Source organism: Anopheles funestus, chromosome 3RL (genome assembly GCF_943734845.2).
Source record: "Anopheles funestus chromosome 3RL, idAnoFuneDA-416_04, whole genome shotgun sequence".
Lineage (NCBI taxonomy): Eukaryota > Metazoa > Arthropoda > Insecta > Diptera > Culicidae > Anopheles > Anopheles funestus.
Window position 1 is genome coordinate 4,986,500 of NC_064599.1, and position 20,523 is coordinate 5,007,022.

At 42.0% G+C, this 20,523-nt stretch overlaps 1 protein-coding gene across 4 annotated transcripts in view; it reads left to right on the forward strand.

The window, feature by feature from the left end:
• Nucleotides 1-3,574: 3,574 nt before the first annotated feature.
• Nucleotides 3,575-20,523, forward strand: part of LOC125772120 (neurotactin) — a 33,992-nt gene continuing 17,043 nt past the window's right edge. The window contains exons 1-3 of one of the 4 annotated variants that reach the window (XM_049443522.1): nucleotides 3,575-3,730; nucleotides 4,868-5,051; nucleotides 19,275-19,490. The gene's annotated coding sequence lies outside the window, so the exon portion shown is untranslated. The other 3 variants (XM_049443521.1, XM_049443524.1, XM_049443520.1) reach the window with 3 other exon arrangements.

The window sequence follows — 20,523 nt, forward strand, 5'->3', positions numbered from 1 at the left end:
GGAAGGAAGGCTGCAAACAATCTGAACCAATGCTCGAGAGATTTAATTTGACTTTCTACTAGCCCTTTCGTGTGGTTTTGCGTCTTTATGTATCAAGTACGAAATGCAAATTGGGTTCACTATTTGATAAAACGAAATCATGAAAATTCCAACCTGTAGGAGTTCACATGAAAGGACATTCCGGAAAACCACAAAACACAAGCTCAGTATGTAGTCAGACCCGTTCCCCTACTCTAGACGGTAGCGAATGCAATTTGCCACATTGCACAGTCGTCCTATCCGGTCCAAGCGAAGGACCATCATCATTGCAAACCTTAACGGACGGATTTGTTTGTTCGGGTGCATCCCCCAAAACTCCTACATCCACATAGGAACATCGGATTTTGGTGATGTTGTGCGGGCTTGTCAACAGATGTACGCTGTCATGTACGACACTTGCACCGCTGGGACGTCCTCGCGCGATCCGTTCACGGATGATTAATTGATTGGTTGAGATAAACGGTCCTGCAAATGGTTCCGGACTCTTGCAAATGGGAGGGTGTGAAAAAATGAGAATTTTATTTTAATTTTACTTTCATCGTGATTTGTTACGGAACGTTAAAGAGGGCTCGCTGGTTGAAATATGACAGTTTTGTAGATTATTAATTATTTATGCATGAATATAAGCATTCGTGAGTGAGTTTTTGTTGGTAGAAATTATTATAAATTTGATAAGTTATACATAAATAAATAATATAACAAAAATATATCTCTTTCTTGGCTTAACCTGTCTGCTAACCGTGGAAAATGAATTCTACTTACTAAGGCTACAGCATCCAGCTTATGGGACAATACGCTTGAAATGTTTGATTCAAATAATTTATTAAAAAAAATATTAACTCAATATAAAGCTTTAACATAAAATTTCAACTACGATTCTCTCGTTACGTTTCTTCAAACCAATAAATAAAAAAAACCCCTATTGAACCTATCCCGTTTCATGTCACTGTCAGTCACAAAGGTGTAAATGTCCGCGCAATCAAGAGAAAGAAGAGGAAAAAAAGCAGCGAAAAAAAACCGGTACGCATCATTGGGCAAGAACAAACGAACTAACGATTTTCCAGGCCGAAACCGTCGAGGACACAACCGGACGTGAACCGTTTCCCTAACCACGTTTGACACTTGGACGTTACCGACGTTACCGACGCTGACCGAGGTCAAGAACTTGGGCTTCGATGCGTTCCAGTCGCGCGCGCTGCGGATGGAACGTGAAAGCATTTACGCCTGAACCCGTTCGACCCGTGCATCGAAGTCTAATATTGAACCGGCCAGACGGACAGCATCGGTATTGGGACGTGGGACGTCATCCCGGTAAGTGGCCACGTGTAAAAATGTTCAACCCGTTCGACCTGTTTCAATTGAGAGCGTTTCAATTAATGTGATCGGTATGCATTAGGAATATACACCTGACGATCATCATTGTGCAGATCAGCTCAACGCATAAAGAATAGAAATAAATGATTGCAATTGTAGCTGTATTCATTCCCTCCCGACGATCGATCATTCTGCGCACGTATTTAAAATACTTTTCTTAATACCCAATGGATCGATATACAATTAAAATTGCACCATTTTTCCCATCCATTCCATAGCTTTTTATAATGTTTTTTTTTTAATAAAAAAATGTTTTCTTTTATATAAATAATAAATAAATAAAGTAATTTATAGATAGTAAATTGCAGTTTTTAGAACAAGCCAAATTACACTTAAAAGAATCAACACCAGGAAAAAAAATCTATCCGAGAAGAAACCTGAGGGCAGTTGTCCAAAAAAATGACAAAATTTAAATTAACTCTTTGACAAATAGAAATTAAAAATTACAACTCGAAATCTCCACTCAAAATCGTGCAAGGTGGTGGCGTCGGTGTGAGAAACATGCAAATGAGCAAAGGAAAGGTGTTAAAATTTTTTCGAAAACATGCCCTACATCCATTCCCATTATGCACTGGCAGGCGGGCATGTCCGCATTTGCAAGGACTCACGTTTTACGGGACGCAGGGAACCGTTGGATCGTGACGCACTGTTCAAACAACAATACGCACCGAGGACAGATTGGACCGGGGAACACTTTCACAGCCCATTGCCGGTAAATGTATGTAAAGCACTTTCGGGCGTGTTTTAATTCCACTTCCCATGGTTGCATTCCCTGTGCAGTTACGAAGAATGAAGATCCTTTTCGGTCGTTCCGTTTTCAGGTGAGCTTTGGTTGTTTGCTGTACCTCTGTATGTGTGTGTGTTGGTTAAGGGGCCAGAGGAAGCCTTTCCAAACCTAAACGGCAAACAAGGTAAGGGTCCTATAGGTAAGGGACCTCCATTATCTAACAACGTGCGTTTTGTGTCTATATGAGTGTTTTTCCCCTTACGTCGTTGGGTTTTAACCATTTAACATAAAAACGACCGTCTCAAATGATAGTTTTGTGAGTGTGTTGAATTATATTCCCGACATTGAAGGTACTCCGGCTCGGTAGGCAACATACCCGCCATAGCATACCATACCCATTGTGTGATCTTCTCCAGATCGGATCATGAAGCATGATCGGAGAAAGAAAAACGAGCAACAGCAAAAAAAAACTCACTTCTAAGCATTTTACGCGATTGCATGCCGGATGGTATCAGTTATGGTATTTAGGGAGGTAAACGTGATATATGAATCGACCCAAAATTTGTCGATGAAAGATACACACATACACACGGGGCGTATGGAGAAGCGTTGGGAGATTTGAATTCCCAAAAAACCGTACAGAGAAATGTTACACTAAGGTAATATTTTTTAATTGGAATCGAATTGATTCTTCTGCTACCATTTTTGGGGTGAGTAATTGCAATTTTCCAAATGCTAAATTTAACTGATATTACAAAAAAAATGCCATATAGAGAGTGAGATTAATAAATTCGAGCATTTTTAATTAAATTCATACATCTAAAATAATCTTTTTCCTTCTAGAGACCTAGAAAATAGCATCTAAAACATGAATTTTAAAATAAAACATCAAATTTTTATTAGCAATACGGCCAGGCCGTTCTTTATGAATAAAAAAAAATCCAATTTTTATTAATTTTTTGTAAAAAAAAACAACTAGAAAAATTTTATATTTTATTTTTAAAAGCATTTTTTTATTTGAAACAAGTGCAGTAACTTTTCGATCCACTCGAACGGTAAGATAAATATTATGCTCTTCGCACTACAGAAGCGCAGCATAAACTACAGCGCAGCATAACGGTTGGGAAGCGCTCTCTCAAAACTATTCTCAACGGCTTTTTCTCACAACAAAACGGCAGAAAAGAGAGACAGCAAGCAGAAAGAGAGAAAAACGCATACAAAACGTGCGTGTGTAAAAAGAGATAGCGCTTGTGAGCATAATTTCGCTTTCCCGTTCTCACGTGTAACGTTCTCGCTCCACCGTTCTGTATTGCGTTCCCATCTCTCACTCTCTCGCTCGTGTGCGTGTATAGGACGCACACGCTCGCACACATCCACCCCTAAGGTCCGGCGCATCGCTTGGAAAAAGGTAGCGCATAGAGCCGCGGCGTCATGTTTTATGTTTTTTCTCCTGTTTATTATGTTTGAACGCGCGAGCCAAACGGTTGTGTGCGCTGGGACTGCTGTCGCTGAATATAGTTTTCGAGGTGTTTCCTTTATGTAAGTGTGTATGTGTGTGTGTGCGTGTGTTTGTGGGACGCAATGCCAACGGTTAGTAGGTAAAAGACGGTGTAAAACGCGGTACTAGGAGATTTATGCACTAGGTGGAAATAAAAGGATGCCATGGCTAGTTTTGGTGTGAGATGCATCCTTTTTTCGGTAATGGTTATAAGGGGTGTACACCCCGTGTGTGGATGTGTGTGAGACGGGCGTGTAACTACGGCAACCGCTAACACGCGCGCGCGTCGGTGAAGCCTTTTTTGTGAGTGTGGAGCAGCGAACAAGAAAATGGGTAAAAAAAAGGATCGCTCTAAAGCCGCGCTTGCTTCGATATGGTCGGTTTTAATTTTGTGCCCGCACTGCCAACGTCGACAGTCAGTTTTCTACACGGCCTGCCAGCTAAAGCAAGGTGGGCTGTAGCAAGGATATATCGAAGGAATCGCTTTTCAAAGCGAACAAAACGAAAGCAGAGTAAAGCGTAAAGCAGAGGGTAGAGATAAACAGAAAAGAAAAGAAGACAAAACAAGCAAGGATATTATTCGTGTGAAGATAGCAGCCAAAAGGAAAAAAAGGAAAACTACTCTATGTGTGAAAGTGTGTGTGTGTGTGTGTGCTTAGTAACGAAACAAAACGTAACCCGAAAACGGAAAAGGAAACAAACAGCTAACCAAATTGCCTAACGGTGCATATGTGTGCGAGCGAGTATGATCGTTGTGTGAGTGGAAATGTATTCCTTCGTTTTTTTTTAGCGGCAAACGTTTTCCTTTCCTCACGGAACACATATTCGTGTGGTTTTGTGGATTTGGAAGCTAATAAAAATACAAACTAGTGCTGTTAAAGTAATGAATTTTCAATACTTTCAATAGTGTGCATCCGTTTTGCCTACATGCAAGGCGCATCGGAAAACCGGTCGGAAAATGTGACGTGAATCATCGTCAAGCCGCAACGGGGCGATGCGCGCGTACGCAAATACACAACGCGAGCAGGAAAAATAGTTTACATGTGAATTTGTGCGTGTGTTTTGGGCTTGAAAATGAAAATGTTCATACTTTTATTTTTTTACAACTATTCACTCAGTGGCGTCAAGTGTTTTTCTTTTATTTTTTGTTAATTTAATTTTTTTTTATTTACGGTGTGTAATGTGTTTGAATATTGTATTTAAATTTATATCTTCACCTTTTTTTACAGTGAAAATCAGTACGAACGTAGTGAATAACAACAAAAACGTATTAAAACGGTGTGTGTAAAAGAAAGATACTAAAAAGTGCTCATAAACATCAAAGTACTATAAGAAAGTGTAAAGAAAGTTTAGAAGGATCTTATAAATAAATTTCAACCAATAACAAGGAACTGAAACTCCAGTACTGAACTGGTAAGTATACGATGTTTAAGCTAAAAAAAGTGGCCCAAAAGAAAAAAAAGTTTTCTTCCCCCATTCCGGTTTGAATATTCAACAGATTTTTCCGAAGCCGTAATGTTTGCTTCCCTTCATTTCGTTTCGTTTTCCCGGCTTTTCATTCGTTCGTGTTTGGGGGAAAATGCCCACCCCGAACGCGTATACCCGGCACGGACAGGAAAATTGCATTTATCGATCGGAACTTCTGTTTGGCAGTGTTTGTGAGTGCGAGTGTTGCTGCCGTGGGTAAAGCTAAACACCCCATTCATAAGGTGCCATGGGAAAACGTGTTAACAGATTTCTATATTTAATGATGCTTCATCAAAATGCACTTTCGATGATTGACCCGGGTTTTTTTGTGGTTTGTGTGTTTTGCGGCTTTAGCGGGAAAATTTGCTGGATGGAAAATTTGCACCGTGGAAATGAATGCAACCGCTCAGTAGGGCGCGATCGGGTAAATTGAAAATCGCTTTACGTTTGATGGAAATTCGGGAAAATTGTAGCATTATAAGCAACAGAGGAAACAGTGGATTATTACACACATTTTCCCCCGGTTTCGTTGGGAAGAAAAAGCAACCGAAATCTTCCTTGCAACGCAGTAGTTTCGACGTTTATCGTTCCGTATTCCCTTGCAATAAACGTAGTAAAGTGCGTATAATCCCTGCCGCTCACGAAATGGGACAGTTTTATTACGACGACCACACAGCACACACTAAATGGCGGTGGAGGGATAGTGTTTTAGATGCTTCGCCACACATTATTCACATCTTTGTTTTATTGTTTCCTCTTACCCAATTTTTCCCTTGTAATTTTCACTATAGTTCTTTCGTCTCGAAAAGTGGAGAGAAAAAAACACACGCAGCATTCGTTTCTATTATGGGATGTCTATAAACGAAGAAAAAAGAAGATAAAACTAAGCAACCATATCTACTGGATTGTACACACACACACACTGACGGCCGGTCACTTACACAGTGAAACCGAAGTGGATGAAAAAAGGACATCTCTTTTCACCGCCCGATGAGCGATGAAGAAAGCATCTCACTATCAGTCATCATCCGCATCTCACGTCACACATCTGCAGCATCTTAGTATGCCATGGCGTTGCAAAACAGAAGAATCGTAAAATTAAAACACACAATTAACCATTTTCATCAATTCGTTGTAGCATAATCTACAAGATTTCTTTTGAAACGCGGTGCAATGGAGAAGGGAATTGAAGAGTCCTTTACACGATTGACGCAATGTGAGCATAGCGAGAGAAACAGCAAGAGTGTGTGCGTGTGTACATTGATGGCGGAGTTTTGTTTGACAGCTGCAGATTGCTTTTTTCTTCTGTTCGATAGTCCGCTTTTGGAAATGCAATATTCATGCGTTGCGGAAAACATTTTTGGAGCCGAAAAAAGGATGTGTATGGCGCCTGTGTGTCCCCGAAAATGACTCGTACGGAAGATAAGAGAAACTAACGCTCTAGAGAAAATTGCTCTATTTGAGATTATTGCCAAAGCTTTTATATTGTTATTTTATAAAAATAATAACATCTTGCGTCTTACGTAAATAGCAAGACTTTAGGCACAGGTAAAGTTCTCGCATGATCGCCCTTGACACGGTAAAAGTTATTAATTGTAAACGTCTTTGAAACCCCTTAAAAATTTAACCTCAAACAAAGATACCTCGAACTTGCTGATGGCATCTATTCTACGGAATCATGAACAAATACTACGTAATCGGACCCGTGTGACAATAAACCGATTTCTTACCCCTTTTTGGGGATGGAATTTTGCTGTATGTCTTTGGTTAAATCTATTCCCAACGCTTACCTGGCCCGGTAAGAAAGGTCCAGGTTCTAAAATTCCTACCATTTACGTACATAAGCGAGAGAACCTTTAAACGAATCGACGGTAATTTTTCATGTCAGCTGGCATACTACCTGGCGTTAAAGAGAGAGACGATGGTCGTTCCTTACTGGTATCATTTATTTAAAGCTTATATTCTATGGAATTTATTGTCCTGCAAGAATCGTTAAATTTTACCTTCCCACATTCGACCAGCTTGCATCGTTCTCATGCGGTATGCGAATGTACACGTGAATAATTAACAAGACACAACAAGGTATGTGCCGTTTCGTTGAGGAACACCACAAACAAGGCCATACAAACGATTTATTGTTATTTGAAGTATAATTTAAATGACAGAATAAAGTTACAACTTTCTTAACTGTCATGAGTTGTGACATTTTTTTCGTCTGAAAGACTCCCACATTTATTACATTTCCATTCCAGAGTCCTAGAGGTGACAAAGCGGGTAGTAGTTGATGGGAAAATAATTGACCTTTGCATGCAGCTTTGATCGTGAGTGCAGCATTATTATCCATGAAGAGATGCTTCGTCATGTTCCGAAGTCTCTTATCCATAACACCTTTTCCAACTACAAATATATTGGAACATTCGATGGTGTCCTTCTCCGCACACAAGTCTGTGGTCCTATTTGCTGTATAGTAGACAGCTTTTTTTCATTTTTCATTATATTCACATTTATATTCAATAAAAACCCGGAAGGAAATAGTGGAAAATGTATTTTCATTCCTCGCGGCATAAGAATTAATTGGAAAAAAGCACCATTGCCGAACAACAGTATCAGTATCGTTAGTTCTTTAGTACTTGCCCGGTGTGTTGGTCGCTATAATGACGCGTCACAACTAGGGAAAGGATGTCCCGCTAACATGCAATAATCGACGCTTTGGGTGCATATACCGTTCTGCACCCAAATGCACCTCGATGAACAAATACAAAGAAGGAAAAAAGACGAACAAGGCTTCTGCAAGTCCTACGGTGAGTCGAGTCTTCAACACCGTACAGAGCACACCATTCCAGGGTGTTTCGTTCTAGTGTACAATTCATTCCCCTTCACGTTTAAGTTTTCACTTCAATCGGGACTGTAACCCTCCGTTTTTTTCCCTCTATATCCTTGCGCCATGTATGAAGCCAGAGTGTGGTGAGTTCATGGTTCATTGGTCCTGTGATTCTATCTCCCCTTTTCTGTTTCTGTGCGAATGAAACAAGATGCAAACCAACGTCACCAGAACGGAAGCTCAATCGTTCACAGTCAGGATGTTTTTTTTTGGTTTCGATCGCTCCGGTAAACTCTGGAACTCTGGATTGTACGTCGTAACGAACACTCGTGTTCCTCTCGTCTCGGAACCCCTTTTTTTTAGTCGAGCTTTCATTATTACCCAAAACTACCCCTGGCCGAAATGAGGGTAAATGGCCAGTACGGATTCGAAGGGGGAGCGAAGGAATCGAATTGCTCGTACGATTGTTTGACGTACCAGGCGCCATAGTACGTCGCTTCTTATGCTAGGGGAGTTTTGTAGAATAAATGGGCAATACAAATCTGACACTGTTGTACGATCGATTGTGCAGGAACTCTGGTACTGGAATTGGGAAGAATACCATTTGTAGTGGAAAATTATTTTACTCTCGTGTGAAGGTCATTTTTCAATTGAAGTCACTAAAATAAAATTTAAAATCCCTTTACTATTTGCTCCAGAAGCTACTAAAGTGATACCGATATGTATCACCACTGTCCTGAGGCAATTCTCTTCCTCGGACAGCATATTCGATTACACTAATTATTGGATGTATTGACTCCAGCTCACCCCACTCACAGTTCGTTGAACCGTCCCCGCACCCGCGAATGCTCTTTCCAGTAACTCCAAAAGTGAAGGAACTAATTTCTTCACATCTTTCGATAGTGAAACGTTCCCAGTCTGTGTCCCAATGATTCTATTCCTTTTGCTGCACGGTTCGGTTGATTAGCTACCCTGCTGCTGAGATGTGGTGAGATTTGCTGGAACGACTTCAGCACGCACAAACAGACGAACCCCCATCGAAATCAATCCACGTACCGTTTCTCTCCCCTGCTTCGTTTGGGGGGGAGAGGTTCGCAGGGCAACTCATTTTTCATCTGGAGCTAAATATTTAACGAGGGATTTCTCTGGACAGCAGGAGACGCTTCAGGGCACATTTGGTTGGTCTACCTGCAGAATCCACATTTAGTCGAACGCCCTTACCGCAGCAGACAGGAAGAAGCAAAGACATGTCAGAGCTGTTCTTGGTTGTTCCCCCGTACATCCCTTGTTTCGTTGAACTCACCGAGCAACAATGTAGCGAAACGGACAAATTATGCAATGATGGATAGCGCAACACATATGATACGGTTTGGAAGATTTTGGAGGTGGAGTCCACTTTGGGGAAGGTAGCGAAAAGTGGTTGGAATTCAATTTTCGTACCTATTCCTGTTCCAATTTTGCTTGGCGATGAAAGAGGCGCGCGTGCAACACATTAAATGGTCATCCCCAGCAAAAGTGTTACATGTGTTGGGAAGAAATGGTCCTCATCTAACATATTATGCGCAATATTGTTTTAACGAGCTAATAAAAAGAAAGTCTTACTGCATGTCGTTGGGTTGGTTTTGAGGATCACATTGCCATCTTGATCTTTTGCTCCCCCAAAAAATAACTTCCAAAATCGATCGATAATGGGGTGTTTGTGTTGCTTTTAAACACTTGACCCAAATGGGTGGGAAAGGGACATTTTGGCTTTGGATGGTAGCCCATTAGTGTTAAATCTGGATGACTTCCAGGAACAGGGTGGCGACTCACCAATTATGATGCCTCTCAATGACCCAAGAATGAGGCTCACTTAGCTGCGATGATCTTTACGAGTTTTTCGTTCGTCGGATCTCTCCCAGTGATTCCCGCCCCGTTGGTCGATAAAGATCATTAAAAGCAATAATCGTAAAATCGTTTTGAAAAAGCAGACCAACATGGAGATGATTCCTCTTTTTTGGGGCCAGCTTTGGAGCCCTCGTAATCAATAAACTGTCATCGGGTTAGCTCATAATATCGTAAAATTAATCATTCCCATTGGCATCTGTCCAACGATTTTTCATATTCTTCATTTGCGGCGTGCTGCCGGTCTAGGGTCAGCATTTCTTCTCTAAGAACACACTCTTCGATAATCGGGAATGGGGTGGGCGATGTATCAGAATGTAGCGTGTAAGTTCCGTTTTCGGGCCTGGAGAAAAACTGGAGCACTGTAAAGGGGGATGAGTACACTCCATCGCAGTAATTGGACCGAGTTAACTGACTTCCCTGTTAGGTTGCATTCCGCACCCAATAGTGGAAAGCCAATGTTATTGAACTCGATCTTTACCCCGTGTGCACTTGATTGGTTCGATCGATTCCGAGAAGATAGAAGATTTGTTGTACCGGGCGGTTGAGAACGGGCACTTCGGCACACAGCGGTCAGCGAGTATAATCCCGCACCCGTTGCGAACCGTGTGTCAGCTGCGGAGCAGATCGATACCTCAGATACACCACCGTTTCTGAGCACCAGCACGTACGATCTCGCCCACCAGCATAATCGTCTCAGCTAGATGCGGGGTCGGCATCACAGAATTGAATTGAACACAACTAACATTTTCAGCATCGAAATGGCCCACCAACCGTTAGGGGGTCAGGCTGTGTGTTCAGGTTTGATTAGATTGGAAGCGATATATACAGAGATGTGTGTATTCAATTCAAACTGATTGCTTCTCCCTGTTCTTCCCCATCGAATACACGGCTTCGATCGATCGACAACACAATAAGGGCTTTCAGATCGAAGTCTCCCTGATTTACCCCTGCCCGTAAACAACACCGAGCGAACGGATGTACGAGATAAGTCAGGGCGGAAAGAGAGACCTCAAAGTGTCGAACCAGTCTTCAAAAGCATCTGCAAGATTAGTGATTGTTTGCTACGCTACTGCGGATCTTAGAACAGTTGCCTAAAGAACGGAGTTCTAAGCAACGCCGTGTCGGCATTTCTCTCTGTACCAGAGATGTCAAACATGGTGACACGTGTCACCTCAATACTGAACTGTTGATCATAGCGATCATACATTTTTGGACATTCAGACCTTCAAAGCCATTCAAAGCTTTACCTATATGTATCAAACCTCAAATATTATGTCTCATGGTTGTTGATATTTAATAAAATGTTTTTGACACCTCTGACTAAGATTCATCTTTTCGAGAATCGAGATTTTCCTTTCCTGAGATGCTCAGTTGCAGAAGAATCGTGCCTAGAACTTACCGGTACAAAGCATTTTTATTCTTTCGTTTCCATTCGCTTCGTATCAAAACACCGTCGTCGTGGTGTCGTCGTCGGTTTGAAGTTAAGTGGAGCGCACGGTTATGCCCTAGACCTCGGACCCATCGAACCGTACCGGTGCTACTACGAAACACACGCGGTAAGGAGAAAGAATGCTTGGGGGGGAAACGCCCGGTGCACCCACCATTAGCATTGTAGTGAAACGAAATAGAAAAAAAATGTACGTAATCGGGTCCCAAACGGGAAGTTCACCACCTCCCCCCAAAAAGCCCTACGTCCCTCAATGTTCATGATGATCATGATCATCTAAGTCGGCTCGGTGCTAAAACGGGTCCAGTGTTGTGTGCACTGTCCTCGACCATTCTAGAGCAGACCAGAGATCGTAAACTTCACGACCATACTGTACCGGAATTGGGGAGATTGCGGGGGATCGATTGTTCCGTCTTCATTCGACTGGCACTAAAGGCACATTTTAGGTTGAAAGTATACGGTCTATGTGTGTGTGTGTGAGTGTGTGTGTGACTGTTTCGGTTGTCCCTCGTAACCGGTGTGTCCCACGTTCCATGCGGCTCACCACGATAATTACGTAACGAGCAAATATTGCCCTTTTTCGGGAAAAAGGGGGAAAAATTTCCCGACCGGTCCGGATAGCAAGAGGTCATTTTCGTGCCAATGGTGGTTGTCTAGTTTTGTGTGGAGACACGACCCAGTATTCGATGTGGTTCTAGGCGGTTGTTTTCCCCCTCTTACTCCCGTAATTATCCATTGTAAAGAGAAGGAGGGAGCCTTCTATTGCAGGGAGAGTAGCAGAAATAGTGAGCTTCTCCCCGGTCCCCGGTCAGATTATGTCATGTCTTCTATTTTCGGGCAAAGTTTGAAAGGAAGGGGACATTGGGAAATTGAAAAACATCAACCACACGAACGCATTGTTTGTGAATAAACAGTGTGCAATTTGGTGCAATTTGGAGGTATGTACACCGTGAAGCAAATGGTTTGATTTCCTTTTCAAGCCGTAGTCTAGAACGCCCCGGGAATTGGAAAGATCCAACATCCAGCACAATGTGAGGTTAGGAAAACAGAGCAACACAAACATGGTAACTTCCACAACAAACTACACCCGGTCGGAACTGTTGTGAGATTAAACAAGTTTTTTGTGAGTCGCCAGGATCGTCCGCACGTTTATCGGGGAGGTCTAAGGCACGCGAATAAGCACACAGCGGCACAAAGTATACGATGATATGGTGAAATCTCACTGCTCCCTTGTTCTCTCTTTCTCGACACCGCCACACGAAATATCATATCCAGTTCCTTTGCATTTGTTTCATTCAAGATCTTGCCGAGGATCGTCATGTCATGGTGAAAAGATCGTGCCGAGTAAATCGGCCAAGCAAAGTACAGTTGCGCTTCCCCTGGTTGAATGCTCTTAGCAGGTTCGGCTGATAGCTTTCAATATTTTTGTTTGCCCCCAAGATCCACCCGAAGATCCACGCCCGCAGCCTAACGTAATGCATGCAGAACATTTTAAACTAATTACCCTCCCCGAAACAGCAGCGGCATCTAGCGGGAAATCGATGATTGATGAGCGTGTGGAGAAGCCTACTGCTTACGGGGAACAGGGAAGAGTGTCCGTCCGTCCGTCATTACGTGACCACCTTCGGGATTCATTCCCAACGTGTGTGATTTTTTTTTCTCTGTTGCTTATTACTTTTCCATTCCTTCTGCTCTGCGGAGTTAATACCTTCTCGATCTTGTTTTATCCATTCTGCGTTCTATCTACGCACGAATAATTTCCTTTACATTTCGCACTTTACTGTTGTCCAGTTGTGGGTCCCAAACGCGCAGCTGCTGTTGGTGGCGGCTATGCGGGGTATGTTGGAAATACTTTCCGGTTCTATTTCATCTTACGCCACTCATCGAATGTTTGGGTTCGTTCTTCTTGCGCAAGTACACGCGAAGATCGTGGGCTCATCCGTAATGGCGCAATTTTCAACATATGGTACGACTCCGCTGATGAAGAGACCGGGTGGGATGTGGGTTTTATTTTTCCTATTCCTTACTTTTAAATCGAGACAACACATCTCGATTCCACGGCCCGGAGAGCGGGTGCTTTATACGTAGAAAAAACACAAAAGGCACCGGAAGTAACCGTTTGATTTCTAGTCAGAATTCGATTCGCGAGTTCGTCTTCAAATTAAGATGAAGGTTTTTTTTGGGTTTCTGGTTTTCTTAACGAATGTTAGAACTAAAAGATACATCTATTAAGTTTTTCACTAGTAACGTTTATTGTTGATTTACCAAAAGACCAAAAGATAATTGTAGTTTAAAGTACATGAGTTGAGGTAATTCAAATAATCCAAGAAGATCTAAGAAGATCTTCACTATTAAAAGTCTTAATAAACTAATATAAAGGTCTTCGATTGACCAAGGTATTGAGGACAACTGTAGTCTACGAAAGAAAATTAAAAAATTCAAAAACAATAGCAATTCTCAGTACAAGCGACTTACGATGAGAAATGATCCGTTTATTCCAATGAAGTGTCACGCACATCATGCTTTCTCCTATTCGCGAATGGGATATCTTGGTGATCTTTAGCATGATCAAATGAGAAAAAAAACACACTCACATGGTGTGCAATAAAGTCTTTGCGGATCAGACCCTGATACAGCTTCCACACTACTTGTTCCTTCCTTTCACCCACGACAGGGAAAAAAGTCAGCCAAAAAAACAGCTGCCTAGCAATCAGATTGGCCCATGAAAACACTACACCATCCCGAAATCCCCTCGGGAACAAGCCTCCTTGGGGGTTGTTTAAACATTTAAAATACGTCACTCCTTAAAGAGTAGCGATCTCACCTTGCCGGCTCCTTTAAAAATGGAGCACATACGCGATCGTTCGCTGTTACCGCACGGCGGAGCAAAAAAAAAATTAAAAACCCAGGAACACGTCTGCCGAAATCTTCCCCCTGTCGATTGCTTCTGGGATTTTCGCACCATCTACGGCAGGGTTTGGAAAGATGGAAAGATTTCACCAAACAGTACACACTCCTTGCACCCTAGAACTGGAGCCTGAACAACAGTTCAGAGATCTCCGCTTTTTTTTTTGCTCTGTTCCTGCGCCTGTCGTAAAGATTGGTCGAAAACTTTTGGGCCCGTAGGCTTCTTGCTTCTTCACTCCACGTTCCGTTCTTTCGACGTGGTTCCTTTAGGACCACCGCTAGATCGGGTTCGTTCATGTGCCACAAGAACAACAACAAAAAACAGCCCTTCATCCATCGCTATCTTAATGTTGCTCAACATTTTATACGAAGACTTGCTACATTGTGGGTTTGTTTTTCGTTTTTGCTGCTGCTGCTGCTGTGTAGCTTGACGAAATAAAAGGAAACGAAAGCAATCGCCCCCCCCGAAGCCATGCGAAACATGGCCGCTTCTTGTTCATGTTTCGGAGCTTTTTTTTTTTGGTTGTTGTTCCGTTGCTTCATATAAGGAAGGAATGAAATTAAAGATTGTACGAATTTGATGTGACCAGAAAGCGATTCCAAAACAAATCATGTTTGTTTTGACCAATTCCTCTTTCCGTACTGGTGGGCGGCGAATTGATCGAATTCGATTCCCCGCGTGTGTGTCTGGAGGGTTTTTGCTTTTTGTTTGGCCCTTGCCGTCACGAATGACATGGGATGAAATTGAAGTTTAAATATGTGACAAATAGGCTAAAAAGGTAGAAAATGGAAATGTAGTGTGTGCTTTTAATCAAAAGTTTATTTAATGCTTTGCTGTTTCTGTGTGCGAAAAATCCCGAAAAAGAAAGGCTTAAAACATCGCATCATGCTTAGGAATCGAATTTTCTCAGAGCTCAGTCCCGGGGTTCACATGAATGGACATATGTTTGACCCGCTTTTCCCGATGGGTGATGACACTGTGCTGTTGTTTTCGTTTGCCAGTTGCTCAAGAGAATTGGAAGCGAAAATAAAGCAATCGTAGCCATGGTTAAAAGCCTCTACAAAGTGGGAATGGGCCACTCGTTCACCCGGATTGACCCGGATTGTGCACTCCCGCCGAGATGGTCTGGATGGGATAAAACACGCGCGCACTGCAATCAGTGTTTATTATTGCAAACGCCAAGCACATGTTTGAGCTGTTATGTTGTGCTTGGGAATGCATATTGGGGTTTTTGATGGTCGACGATCGAATCCTTCCCTCTCCGGTCACATCGACAGAACCACATGATCTTCGAAGAGGTGTGAACGTCAAGCGTGCCACGTTTCCCATCGACTCTTTGCTCCTGTTTTTCTCAGATTCGAGCTTGTTCATCCCACCGTATCATAACATATGCTAACGAGTGTTAACAACACGCAACATAACAAGAAGAGGATCAAGCAAGAGAGAGAAAGAGAGAAAGAGAAGTTGTCCACAGTCACGGAGGTAGGATGAAGGATGTTTTCATAAATACTACGCACCTCGTGTACATCATCGGAAAAGTGCAGCAGCAGCAGCAGCCGGGACTGACTGTGGGCATTGTTTATGTTTCTCGATTTTTTCCCTTCATTTTCTACCTCCGATTTGACGTTGTTGCTCTCGTTTTTACTCTCGCTTCACTATTTATCATGCAATGTTTTGGGGTTTAGAAGCAAACTGTTTATCATTCTTTAGACGGTTGTCAGGCATGTTTTCTATTTCCGCTTTTTTGCTATTTAATTAATCGTTACCAACCTTTTTGGGGATTGGAGGTTCATCCACACGGGATTTAATTTTATCCGTTAGTAAACATTAACTTTTTTCTACATGGTAGCAATTAATAATGTTTAATTTACCATTTTGTATCGTGGGAAGTTTTTATTTTAGTTTTTCTTTGTTTTCCGAAATTATTGTAAAATATGAAGTAGTAAGGAGCAGTATTTTAGGCAACCAATTTTTATCAGTTTCTTACAGGCATAAACATATGGAAATTAATCATTTTTGCCTAGTCATTAGATGACTTTCCCTAAACTGTAATCTGTAAAATATTTTCATACCAATTACAACCCCGATTAAATATGACTCCATTAACACGAACGACGCTCAAATCGAGATCAAATCAATAATGCTTCTTCATGCAGCTCTTTACTTCAGTTTGTACCCAAAAATAGCAAACTCATCAAAATAAATGCACTTCCGCACACGTGTGCAACCGATAATAATCCAATCAATTTGCAATCACTATGCAACCAGCAAATGAAAAGGGAATTTTTATTTCATTTATTATACTTGTTCTTCATTATGCTTCGCGTGCTTAGAAGCAACAAAAAAAAACAAGTTCACCTTTATTAAAAAATAAAAAAAATATTTTTAGTAGAGTGAGAGAAAGAAACCCCCAAACAAGACTCAACCAAACAGTGGTTAAGGAAAGCAGCCATATATTCTTTGGATACGGACATCGCACCAGAAGTAAACAAAAAAACGGGTGGAACACAGTGCGAAAGTGCATTTTGCTATCGGGTGCAACTGATCGTAGGGGATTTCCGGTGGCAATCAGCCACTCTACCCTATCGCTCTAAGGGTTAAAGAAAACAATATTCAACTCAACCCCGTTGCGTTTATTTTATCGCCATTTTATGCAATGGACACGCTCCTGTTATAACACATACACACACACACGACCGATGTGTAACCCATTACAATGTCGCCCCCGGTAATGCCCGCCCGTAGGGATAGAGGACATGGCGTAATGGCGTGTTGCCATAATTACAATCACCTTCTGCACGTTCGCGTTGCAACCGAACTGCATCGATGCGCACCCGAACGCACTCTTACACGCTTCCTCCCTCCCACTCTCCCTCCCTCCCACCACTTTGTGTTTAATGTCCGTGAAAATCGGTCCGATCGATATGACCGTCCGTTGTTGGTTGTTTTGCATTACAAGCAAACACACACACACAAACCCCAGCTTTTTAAGGGTTGAAGTTCCAGAGCCGAGACATAGATTCGAAGGTAAAGGGTGCAGCACGCCTTACATTGAACTTGGCCCAGGGTACGCTTGCGATATGTTTGTGTTGTTTAGTTTCGGAACGGCCAGACAGAGGCTTCAAATTTCGCATTTAACTTTTCTCTCTCTCCCCGGGGGGGACCCGGTTTCCCCATTTAGCATGTGGCGTTGTTTACGTTGCGTTCCCATCTACAAAATGACATTGGCACGCTACTACTTTATTGCACGCCATTTATTTTCTTCCCACTCCCCCAGAGTGGGCGAGAAATAGGAAAATGAAGGTACATTAACACAAAGTCTCGACACAGAAATTGACGTCGTACCGTTCACTCTTGTTTTGCCGAGCGTTCTTTCTAAGGCTTCGATTGCGACTTTCCCGGTGTCCCGGAAGTTATCGCATCGGGGAAAAAGAAAGAAAGAAAGAAAAAGATCGGGAGAAGCCTTAAGAAGTGTACAAACACACAAAACTATCTGGAAAATGGGAAGATACAAATAAATCCACTCGGGATTCGGGGTGCTTTTTTCTAGTACAAGCACGCTTCTATGCTCTCATTATTTGTGTTTTAAACCTTATAAAGAAGAAACCAAAGAAGAAACAAAAAAAACAGAACAATGGCGTCTATTGGTGCAACCTTTTCCGATGCACTCACCCCTAGTGGGACGTGATTGGAAAAATGGAAAACTTGTAAGTGCATTTTATCGTTCTACTGCACCCAAACTGTGGCCTCTGTCGTTTTTTTCTCTGTTGTTGCCCACACCAAGAGATTATCCACGGCCTGCATAATGCAATGCGGGAAGCGTTAAATGTAGTGCAGACTGCAGTTCCCGTTGGACAAGGCGCATTTTTCTTTGTGCTGGTTTTAGTTCCGTTTCAGGAAGATAAACATTACTTAATTGCTAGTTCCTCGTCCCAAGAACAATGGATTTGGAATTGTACCGAGGTGTAAGAGGTGCATATGCAACCCATGTAGCAGATGAGATTGTAGTTGCTTTGTGGGCAATATATGGCTTAAGAAGATAGTTCCAGTAGCACTGGAAAATTGCACCCCTTTTTAGTACGAGATTGTTATCGTTGTTTTTGCGGATGAGACTGAGGGGAACGGTAACCTGGCGCAGGAGTAATTGAATTCGAATTTCCCACTTGCTGTGTTGATCCCTTTTTGGCAAACATATTTTAAATCGTCGGAATAATGGAATCGAATAGAAGAGTATACTTGGGGAAAATGGTTCTGCCTTTTTGAGGGCAGGGGGTGGTTGAGTTAGTTCAGCAACCTTTCAGGAAACCTGCGGAAATCGTCGTCACTATTACCGTAAGAAACCGTTTATATCGTTCCCTTTCTTGTGTGCCGTGCTAGCGACCAAAACCCCAACCAACTCAAGTTCTAGACGCCAATTCCAACCGCCCCGTTCAAGCTGCCGGATATAAGGTCGGCTTTGCTAAAGTCGTGCTAGTCGTGTGTAGTTCTTTGGTGTTTTTTTCTCTCCCGTTTGCCATTCTATTGCGTGATGATGTGCAATTTTCCTATCCGACCGAGACCGAGACTTTTCCCTTTTTTCGGTGCAATATAGTATATGTATATGGTTCCGGCTCGTCTCCAATCTTCTCAACCGTTCTTCATTTACGTTACGCTAAATGTTTTGTTTTTGTTTTTGACAAAACGGAAGTTTTTACAAACAAATTAATAGTTTGAGCCTCGAGCTCATCAAGCTGTTTTATGAGTTGTATTTGTTTTTAAACCTTAATCGTTTCGGTACATGCAATCAAATAACAGCAACTCTTTAGGGGTGTAGAACTTGATATTTCAAAAAATAAATGGGTTGTATCAGTAAAAAAAATTAAATTCACCCTTTCCCTTGTGAAATAAATTTATTTTAATTAAAAAATCAAATATAAAATGTTGTATTACAATTTTAAAACGAATCAATTAAATATTTCTACAACTAGCTCATTAAATTCTCATAAAGCACCCACACGATACCAGTCTACATGAAATTTAATCTAAACTTTCATATCTCATTGCGATCCTCATGTATTAATATGTTACCTTTTCTTTGTTTGGTTGTTGTTTTGCTTCATTTTACAGAGATCCGACCCGACAAAGCTTCCCGCGACAGCTTGATGAGCCGGCCAGTGAAGAACCTTTCAACAGCACATCCAACTCTACCGTAGTGGAACGCGCGAAGGGAAAGCTGTACGTCTATTTATTGTCCCCGGGAATTCTGGTACCGAAGTGTGAATCCGGGAGATTCTAGCGAGACACGAGCATATAAGGGGTGTAGCTGGGGGTGGAAACGACCAAGTAAGTCGGGGAAGGGATGGGGGAGGTGGGGAGAGGGACTCCAATTTTTGGCGGTCGGTTGCTTTTATGTAATTTAAACGGAAAAACAATTATTACACGATGCTTCACGCAACGCAGCATGCGTTGTGAGCGCAAACCAACCGGCAAACGGGCGCGCGCGTGCGTAGTTTTTTTGGGGGGGGAAAAAATTTCAAACCGTTTCTACTAACTCACATTCTCACGTACGAGATCATGTGAGGGGGGGATTGGTGGAAAAGCAAAAAAAAAGAAAGAGGGGTAAAAAGGGGTGTAGAATCGCATTAAAAACCCCGGACTGTGTTGAGGAAGGCTTTTCTCGGGAAAATTATGAAACTCAACCGTGTCATTATGAAACGTTGGAGTTCAATTGTACAAACTGCCGGCTTTTGCTCGACACTACTTTACTTTCCTTTCTTCTCTTTCCTCTGTTCGTGTTGGGTTATCTCTCTTTGATGAATATCCCGGCTATGATTATAGCGTTCCTTACGGACACGACGCTTCCCGTTTGTGTTTACTCTCAAGCCCTTCATCCCACACGAAAATCTTTCCTTCTCTCTCTTCTCAATTATGTACACGACAATTTAAACGCACAAAACGCAATATGCCTCATTGTGGTAGAACACGGAGAACACGGAGAACACGGAGGAAACATGTAGCAAACACGTGTACCACATGTCCGTTAAAAGTTCGTTGTAAGTGGAGTATCCATGGTAAAAACTGGTCGTGGTCAGAAAATAATTACACCGTGCTCCAGATATACTTTTACTGCCTTTTTTTGTTGTGGGCATAAGTTGGGAAAAGTAGGATTTTATGAAAGAGTAACTACGAAGATAAGGATCCGATTTTTATCAACAATAAAAAGTGAAAAAATGAACAGAAGGACGAAGCAATTTTAACACCACATTATGTGTGTCCTTGATGTGGGTTGTATCGATTAAAAGTTTGAGCGAAAGTGTGAAACAAAATTATTTTTTTATTCGTACATTGTGCTAGAAGTACCGCAGTAGATTGCGGA